This window comes from Rattus norvegicus, chromosome 1, assembly GCF_021556685.1.
Source record: "Rattus norvegicus strain SHRSP/BbbUtx chromosome 1, alternate assembly SHRSP_T2T, whole genome shotgun sequence".
Taxonomy (NCBI): domain Eukaryota; kingdom Metazoa; phylum Chordata; class Mammalia; order Rodentia; family Muridae; genus Rattus; species Rattus norvegicus.
In genome coordinates this window covers 70,579,807-70,590,158 of record NC_141534.1, presented here as the reverse complement: position 1 = coordinate 70,590,158, position 10,352 = coordinate 70,579,807, and positions in this window count along the sequence as shown.

Below are 10,352 nucleotides of genomic sequence, written 5' to 3'. Positions count from 1 at the left end.
GGTCAGCCCATGTTCAGTAGGAAATTGAGACAAACATGGATGCCACACAGCATTTATTTTGGTATAAGTGTCAGTCTTAGTTTTATTTCATATTAAATGCTTAATTGTGTTGAATCTTTTCTCCATATGCAATCTGTTAGTTTTTGCCTTTTTATAGGTGAGCTGAGTCTCTTAATATTAGGAGATATTAGAAAGAGATGACTGTTGATTCCTGTTCTAATTATTTTTTTTAGGTAGCTGTATGTGTTTGTGGATTTCTCCTTTTGTCTTTGTTCTGAGATACTTAATATCTTGTCTTTATAGGTATCTTTCTTGTATTGGAGTTTTTCTTCTAGGATCCTTCTAGGGCTGGTTTGGTCAATAGATACTGTTTGAATTTGGATTTGTCCTGGAATATTTTGGTTTCTCCATCTATGTTGATAGAGAGTTTGCTGGGTATAATAGCCTGAACTTCCACTGTGTTCGCTTAGAGGCTGCATGATCTGTGACCAGGTGCTTCCATCTTTCATAGTCTCTGTTGAGAAGTCTGCTGTAAATCTGATAGGTCTGTCTTTGTATGTTGTTTTGCCCTTTTCCCTTGCAGATTTTAATATTATTTCTTCTTTCTGTTTAGTTTTTTGACTATTATGTGATAAGATTATTTTCTTTTCTGCTCCCTTTTGTTTGATGTTCTGTAGGCTTCTTTTACCTTTGTGGCCCTCTGTTTCTTTAGGTTGGGGAAGTTTTCTTCTATGATTTTGTTGAAGATGTTTTCAGGTCTTTGAGCTGGGAATTTTTATATACCTTCATTCGAATTATTCTTAAATTTGGGCCTTTCATTGTGTCCTGAATTTCCTGGATGTTTTGTATTATGAGATTTTTTTAATGTTTTGAATTTTCTTTGCCCATCATGTCAATATCTTCTACAGTATCTTCTATACCTGAAATTCTCTCTTCTATCTCTTGTATTCTGTTGGTGATACTTACATCTGTAATTCCTATCCATTTCCTAGGTTTTTCCAGTTCCTGTTTTTTCTGCATTTGTGCTTTCTTTATTATTTCTATTTCCACTTTTAGGTCTTACACTGCTTTATGCAATATTCCTTCACATATTTTTGTTTCCCTATATTTCTTTAAGGAATTTATTTGTTTCCTCTTTAAGGGCTTCTACCTGTTTGCTTGTGTTTTTATGTATTTCTTTCAATGAGTTATTTATGTCCTACTTGAAGGACTCTATTATGTTTATGTGATAGGATTTTAGGTCAGCATCCTGATTTTCAGGTGTGTTTGTGTTCAGGGCTTGCTGTGGAGGGAGAATTGTGTTCTGATAATGCCCATGTACTTTGGCCTCTGTTGCTTATGGTCTTGCTTGTGCCTCTTGCCTCATCTGGTTACTCTTGTGTTTTCTGGTCTGTGTGACTCTGTCTGGACTCTACATATTTTGTCCCTGTGTTGCAACAGGTCTCCTAGTAGGCCTGTGGACCTGGTTGTAGCAGACCTCTTGTGTTGCTTCCAATTGTAGGGTATTCTGAGGGCAGAGAAGCTGCTGATTTGTTGCCCTGGCTATAGTAGAACTCCTGGGAAGACTCCAGACTGCTTTGTCTTCAGAGTAGTCATACTGTTGCCCTGTGTGAAGCTGTTCTCCGAGGGGAGAGGGGGTATAAATAAGCTGTGTTCTCTGTTTTATTGTGTACAGCCACACCCCAGGGAGGCTTTCAGTTGTTTGTTTGTTTGTTTGTTTGTTTTTGGGTCAGTTGCCCTGCATGCCACAGAGCTCCTGGGAAGTCTTCAGACTGTGGTATTAATTGTCCAGTTACCCTGTGTATGAGAAGAACTCCTGGGATGCCTTCAAACTGTGGTGTCCTGAATGCAGCACATCTTGGGATGCCTCAGCATGTTGTATCAAATGCTTTGAGTTCAGTGGTTCTTCTGGTATGCTTTAGGATATGATGACAAATGTTCTGAGGGCAGCAGATCCTCTGGTAAGCCTCAGGATATAGCATCTTTAGGGAAACAGACTAGCTTACAGTCACTCCCAGCAGAAAGGTAGAAGGGTATTGGTATTCCATAGATGGGGGTTTGGGGTGAAGGTAGGTCCCTGAGTGCACTGGCGCCCAGCAGCTGCTGTGGTAATTCCAGGGGATTACTAAATGCTAAGTGCAGTGGATCCTCTTATATGTCTCAGGATATAGACTTTTCAGGTGTACAGATTAGCTAGCAGTAGAATGGACCAGGCAGAGTGAGCTAATAGAGGAATCTCTAAAAGTTGAGAATCACTTAAAGCAATGTTCGCTTTCCTTAGTCATCAGGAAAAGGCAAATCAAAATGACTCTGAGATTCCACTTTATTCCTGTGACAATGGCTAAGATCAAAAGCCCATGAGACCTTACATGCTGGCAAGGATGTACACTCCTACTTTGCTGGTGGAAGTACAAAGTTGTACAACCACTCTGAAAATCAATTTGCTATTTTCTCAGAAAAGTAGGAATAATTATAGTTCAAATCACAGCTATAGTACTCCTGGGAATATACCAAAACATGTTCCACCATCCCACAAGTTCACTTGATCAACTATGTTCAGAATAGCTTAATTTGTCATAGGCAGCAACTGGCTACAATTTAAATGTTTGTCAAATGAAGATCGGTTAATGAAATTATATTTTGTAAACACAATGGAACACCACTCTGATATTTACAAAACAAGGATATCATGAATTTTGTTGGCTAATGGATCAATCTAGAAAATGTCCTGGGTAAGGTAACTCAGACCCAAAAGGACATCATGGTATAAACTCATTTATATGTGGATGCTAGCCATAAAGTACATGATAACCATGGCATATTTCACAGACACAAAGAAGACAAATAACAAGAAGGGCCCAAAGGAGCATGGGTTAATCTTTCTCAGAAGTGTAAGAAATACCTCCAAAGTAGATGGAGGGAGGGAACTTGGTAGTGAAGGGGATGATGGGGTAATCAGGTATAGGAATATCAGAAGAGGAATAATGTAAATCTGTGGTAGGGGTGAGGAAATCTCTTGTATATTCCAGGTACCTGGGATGTGGGGGAGATCCAGGGTGTCCACAGGATGAACTGTACCAGAGACTCCAAGCAGTGGGGATATGGATCCTGAAGTTGCCATTTCCTGTAGCCAGGCAGAACTATCAATCTAGTGATAAAGATCTCACCCATAAGAACTTAGATGCAAAATGTGTTCTGCTTACAAGATGTTCAGGCACAAAGTTAGAGCAGAGAAGGAGAAAATAACCAACCAAAGGCTAGCCTGAACTGAGACCCATCACATGGGCAAGAACCAAGAACTGCACTATTATTGATACTCTGATATACTTGCAGACAGGAACCTAGCATAACTGTCCTTTAAGAGGCTCCATCCAGCAGCCAATAGAAAGTGAATCAGAGACCCAAATATAAATATTAGATGGAGTTCAGGGAGTTATATGGAACAGTTGGCAGAAGGATTAATGGACTTAAAGAGGACAAGTACTTCACAGGAAGATCAATAGATAAAATAACCTTAGTCTCAGAGACTGAAACAGCAAGGAAAGAGTAGGCATGGGCCGGAACTTGGCTGATGGCTATTCTTGGTTTTCAACTTAATTACATATGGAATGAACTGCAATCCAGAAATGGAGAGCATACCTATGATCCAGATCTTGAGACTGGAAGACACAAGCTTCTTATCTTGATAAGATAATTGATATTGATATGGAGATCATGAGGGATAGCAGCCGCGAAAGCCTTAAGCCCAGGAAAAGTAGTGCATGCCTTTAATACCAGAAGACTGAGGCAAACAGATCTCTGAATTCAAGGCCAGCCTGATTTCAAGGACAAAGTAAGTTCCAAATTCAAGACCGGTGGCACAAAGCTTTAATCTGAGATGTACCTTCTTCTGGAGGCCTACATAAGGACATTGGAAGAAAGAACACTGACTCTTCTTTGTCTGCTTGCACTTACTTGTCAGCACATCTGCTAGAAACTACCTTTTCAGGATTCCAGCTTATACAGAAGACCAGGTGAAACAACTAACTTTGTAGGTCCAAGCAACTATTAGATCTTGAGACACAGGTACTATTTGTTTGGTTAGGGATACTATAGACTGTAAGTCATTACAATAATTTTCTTATATAGAAAATTTTCATAAATTCTCTGACTCTAGAGAACCTTGACCTATACATAGATTGTAGATGTGCAGCCTGGTCTCCATGGTAGTCCTCAAACTACTGGATCTGGGGCAGAGCCTCATTGAGTTGCCTGGCTATTGTTCTCTAACTGGACTTTTTGGCTTGGCCTCAATGGGAGAGAAGGGGGAGACAAAGTGGCAGGGGTTGGTATCCAGACTGGTGATCTCATTCTCAGAGGAGAAGTGGAGCAGGTTTTGAGTCTGTGTATGTGGGTAATGTGGGGTGTGTGATATTGGAATATAAAGTGAATAAATAAGTGAATTTAAAAAGTAACAACCTAAAATGGGTCTCCTTTATTTCCTCTGATGAAGATGGGGAGTGAGCAGGGGTGGAGGTGGCATAAAATGGGAGCGATCAGGTAGGTTGAGGACTGAAGGTGAGAGTATCAGGAATGACAATACAAATGACAGTACATTTCTGTGGAATCTAGAAACTTAGAGCAATGGAAACTTTCAGGAATCTACAAGAATGACACCAGATAACAGTCCTAACAATAGGAGATATATAACCTCAACTTACCATCTCCTGTAACATAGCAAGACTATCAGTGGGTAGATTGTGTCAGAGTGAGAGGCATCATCCTGATGCCTCAGAGTTTATGGAAAACAGAAGGGTGCCACAATTAGTGAGGAAACATAGACATTTGCAATGGAAGGGTGGGGCTCAATGAAAGGCAAGCTGGCAGCATCCAGTGATTTTTGTATCTCTTTTAAACTGGGGGATCTCTTCAACTCTATCCGCACAGGTTTTTTGTAGTCTAGGACTTTTTTTCTTCCTACAGTAGGAACACTAGCACAAGAGAACTGTGTTCCTATTCTGTGAGTTCTATTCATACACACACAGCTCCCTCCCACTGTTCAGTGCTGCTGTCTTATCTGTAGGCCTGCAGCAGTACTAGAGAAGAAACATTGCTATCTGAGCATGTACATCCCACCACTGAGAAGAGGAAGATGGAGAAAAATCAAAAATGAAAACAGTCCAGGTTGACTCAGGACTGACAGGCAAATGGATCTTGTGGATTCAGTTGCCTCTGAACTGTCTGAGTCTCCCTTTTTAATGGCACTAGCCTTAACAATTATAGCAATGCCTTAGTTGTAGCACTAAACTTCTTTATGATCCATTCCTCTCCAAATTATTTGTATTGTGTTTCTGTCTGCCTGAACTTCCGTTTTACAATATTAAGCACTCTGACTCATAATCATCTGGTAATGGAAAACAACAAGTGTAAAGGTGGTCAAATTACTTAGACAATGACAATTTCATTGTCAAATCAAAATAATTTCCGTCCAATAAACATTGAATGTACCACAACAGTTTTATGTTTGTAACTTATTAAACTTAGAACTAATTTCATTGTGTCCCATAAGTTTGGTACGATGTGCCTCCATCTTTTTTTTTTTTTTTAATTCTGCAGAGTGTTCAATTTCTTTTGTTCTTCTTTGACCCAGTAGTCATTGAGTACAGAGTCCTTCAATTTCCATGAATTTGTAGTCTTTCTGCTGTGACTTTGGTAGTTGAAGTCCAGACTTAATTGATGATGATCTGAAAAGATGCAAGGGGTTGACTTCCAAAGTGGTTGTACTTTCAATCAAAAATAATCAAAATATACAGAGAAGGACACTTATAAACAACAAGGAAAAATCTACCAAAATGACTTCTAAATTATGGAATGCTATGCTCCTGCATATCACTATCTTCCTATATCTGTTGAGGCCAATTATATGGTCAGTTTAGAAAAACCTCTGTGAGGTGTTGAGAAGGTTTTCTGTTTCAGTGAAATGTTCTGTAGATGTATATCAGGTCCATTTGATTCATAAAGGCAGTTAGTGTTATTATTTCTCTGCTTAATTTCTGTCTTGATGACTTGTCCATTAGCTATAGCAGCAAGTTAAAGTCTCCTACTATTAATGTTTAGGATTCATTGTGCAACTTAAGTTTTAGTTATATTTCTTGCAATGTGGGTACCCTAGCATTAGGACCACAGAGATTCAGAATTTAGAAGTCGTTTTGGTAGATTTTTTTTCTTTGATGAGTGTAAAGGGTCCTTCTCTCTTTATTTTGATAAATTTTTATTGAGAGTACAACCATCGTGGAAGACAATATTTTGGTTTTCCAGATTTTGCAATAGTTCTGTCTCAAGACCCAGCTATACTACTTTTGAATATATATCCTAGAGAAGCACTCCCATATCCCAAGGGCACCTGCTCAACTATGGTTGAACAGGACTTAACTTCTGTTTTTCACTGTTAAATACTCTGACCCATAATTATTCCTATCTAAAAAATGTACAGGCAAATAATGGAGAAGAGCCTGAGAAAAAGGAGATCTAGCTACATGCCCAAAATGGGATCTGGCTCAAGGGGAGGTTCCAAGAACTGGCACTATTACTGAGGCTATAGAATACTCATAAAAAGGGACCTATGTTCTATCCATTTGCCTACAAATTTCATGAAGCCATTGTTTTTTTTTTTTGTTTTATTAGATATCTTCTTTATTTTTATTTCAAATATTATCCCCTTTCTTGGTTTCCCCTCCAGAAACTCCCATCCCCCTCTCCTTGCTTCTATGAAAGTGCCCCACAACTCACCCATTCCCTCCCACTTCCTGACCCTGGCATTTCCCTACACTTGGGCATGGAGCCTTCACAAGACCAAGTGTCTCTCTTCCCATTGATTTCCAACAAGGCCATCCTCTGCTACATATGTGGCTAGAGTAATTCTTTGTTGGTGGTTTAGTCAGTGGGATATCTTGGGGGTCTACTTTGTTGATATTGTTGTTCTTTCTATGGGGCTGCATACCCCTTCAGCTCCTATAGTCCTTTCTCTGATTCCTCCACTGGGTTCCCTGTTCTCAATCCAATGGTTGTCTGCCAGCTTCCACCTATGTATTTTTTTAATCATGGCAGAGCATCTCAGGAGATAGCTATATCAGGCTCTTGTCAGCATGTACTTCTAAGCATCTGCAATAGAGTCTAGATTTAATGACTGTTTATGGGATGGATCCTCAGGTGGGGCAGTCACTGGATGGCCTTTCCTTCAGTAACTGTTCCACACTTTGCTTCCATGTTTTCTCCTTTGAGTATTTTGTTCTATTTTCTAAGAAGGACTGAGCATCCACACTTCGGTCTTCCTTTATCTTGAGCTTCATGTGGTCTGTAAATTGTATCTTGGGTATTCTAAGTTCTGAGGCTAATATCCACTTATCAGTGAGTGCATATTGCATATGTTTTTTTGTGATTCTGTTATCTCACTCAGGATGATAATTTCTAGTTCCATCCATTTTCCTAAGAATTTATCTTTTTAAAATTTTTATTGGATATTTCTTCATTTACATTTCAAATGTTATTCCCTTTCCTGGTTTCCTGTTCATAAGCCCCCTATTCCATATCCCCTCCCCATCTTCTGTAGGAGTGTTCCCCTCCCCCTCCCCCTCCCTTTACCACCCCCCTGGACATTCCCTTACACTAGGGGTCCAATTTTGGCAGGACCAAGGCCTTCTTCTTCCTTTGGTGCCTAGCAAGGCCATCCTCTGCTACATATGCAGTTGGAGCCATGGGTCAGTCCATGTAATAGTCTTCTGGAAGCTATGGTTGGTGTTGCCTAAGAATTTCATGAAGTCATTGTTTTTAATAGTTGAGTAGTACTCCATTGTGTAAATGTACATTTTCTGTATCTATTCCTCTGTTGAAGGACATCCAGGTTGTTTTTAGTCTCTGGCTATTATAAATATGGCTGCTATGAACATAGTGGAGCATGTGTCCTTATTATATGTGGGAGCATCTTTTGGGTATATGTCCAACGTTGGTAGAGCTGGGTCCTTGGGTAGTACTATATCCAGTATTCTGAGGAACCTCCAGACAGCTATCCAGAGTGGTTGTACCAACTTGCAATCTGGTCTTTTCTTATAGGTTGTACTATAATTGGGTCATGCCAATGCAAGAGCAAATGGTTCACTAAAATTTCTCTTAGAACTTTAGAGAGACACTGAGAAAAGGCAGTGTATATCACAGAGGCCCTTGGACATGATAAGAATCTGTTACCTACAGCTGAGAAATTGTATGCTCTATTGAAACATAGAACACAGGATATGTAGGATGTGTAATTTTTAAAATACTGCATACATGGAATAGACATAATATTTGACCAATATACGTGTTATGTTAAATAACTGGAGGTATATACTGATATAATTCTCTGAACTTAAGTGCAGAGAGTTAATATGAAGGCACAGGCTTTTATCTCTGTTAAGTTTCTGTCTTGCTTAGATCCAGTATTTCCTTACCATGTGCTCACTTCATACTGGAAGTTGTAATGAATATTCTCTACAAATCTTTATTGGAAGCATTAAAATGAGTTCTGATAAGATATTAAAGAATATCACACTTAATAAATTTTACTGTCTCAAAAGATAAGTTGGCCTTTTGAACTATGTTGACATTTTTAAATTTGAATGATGTGTATTTTGTAGTAGAAGATGTCAATGAGTCTATGATAACAACAACAAAAATAGAAGTCTAGTTGTTTGATTCATAAGTGTATTCTATAATCTGAGGCTTGTGAACATGTGAGTCCTAGTTTCTGATAATCTCTATGATGCTCTATGGAGTAAGTATTTACTTGTGGAAAGCTGTAGGATTTTATAACCCCTTCTCAATTCATTTACCCCTCTTTGGTACTGTTTATAATAATGTAATTATTTTGTCTCCTATTTGGCCAACTGTTGGCATGCTTCTCCCTCTTTTACCCACACTCCCTCTTTAACCATTAGCCTAAATGAAATAATTTGTTTATAAGTCCCGTTGGCCATTGTATTTGGTTAGAGAAACAAAAAAAAAACAGCATGACTACATGTTGTTTAATAAATGACTATGGATGCTGTGCTCCCCAAATCCATTTTTCTGTGTTAGTTTATCTTCAATGTTAATTTTGTTCATCTTAGCCCAGTTGATTTTACTGATAAGTTTTGAATAAAATTCTTCACACATGGTAACAGTTTAAATACATGTTTCTTAACTGATCTCATACTTTAAGGAGGATCTGGAAAGTTTGGGATCTAGAATACACCTGGAAGAAGCATGTTCTTTTTAAGCAGGCTTTGTAGGAAAACCTATGCCTCTTAATCCCTGGTTGACCTATAGAACTATTTTAGTGCTCTGGGATCCTGATCATGAATTCCAGGCATTTTTTTTTTAATTTCCAGTATTATCTGTGTGACTCAAACTAGAATTTTTTCACACTTGTTTCAAATCCTGTTGTTAAAACTCCTCACAATTAGGATTCATACAAGCAGCTTACACAGTCTGCCATGCCCAATTAAAACAGCATAAGCAAGAAGACATCATTTGGGATAAACCTTATTTGAGAATAATTCTATAACATAAGATGAGTGAGAATAGACCTAGAAATAAACATTTTATATTAAACTAAAGACAAAAGTGAAGGGTCTCTTTATTTTACCATAAGAAACTGTGTATGCAATATGCACTATTTAAATTTAAATTTCCCCAGTTATAAATATTCGTTTATAAATACAAAACTTTTAATATTCATGAAGTCTCTTTGAAATTACCTGAAAACAAGATCTTATATATACTGGCATACTACTATATCTATGGGACATCACGGCATGGGGCACAAACTTGTGATCAGTCAGATGTCTATCAAAGGCTGAAAGTACAATACTTTCAAATTATTCTAAAAATTAAAGACCACTTACCTAGAAGATCTTTTTACCACAAACTTATGGAACAATATAGTCTATTTATATATTCATTAAATATCTGGAGAGATATGATTCCCTGGAATCAGTTTCTACTTTTCTCTGTATTTTGTCAGTACACAGTATATGTGGGAACTTTATCTCCTTTTTACCCTGCTTTCAACAGTTATTTTATTTTCAGACTTCAAATATTTCTTCCTTAAATTCTATTTTTAAATTTAAGCAGCTAGCACATTTATACACTCAAGGAAAACTACTTATGATTCCTGTCAACAAGCCTATGCAAAGTAGAACACACCATTGTATTTTTAAAAATTATTTTACTTATTTGCATTCCAGTCATTTTCCCCTCTCCAGATCCCCCTCCCACAGTTCCTCATACCATTTCTCCTCTCCCATACGCAGATATCACCCTTTCTTGCAGGCTCATGTCTCTCAAGGATTAAGCTCATC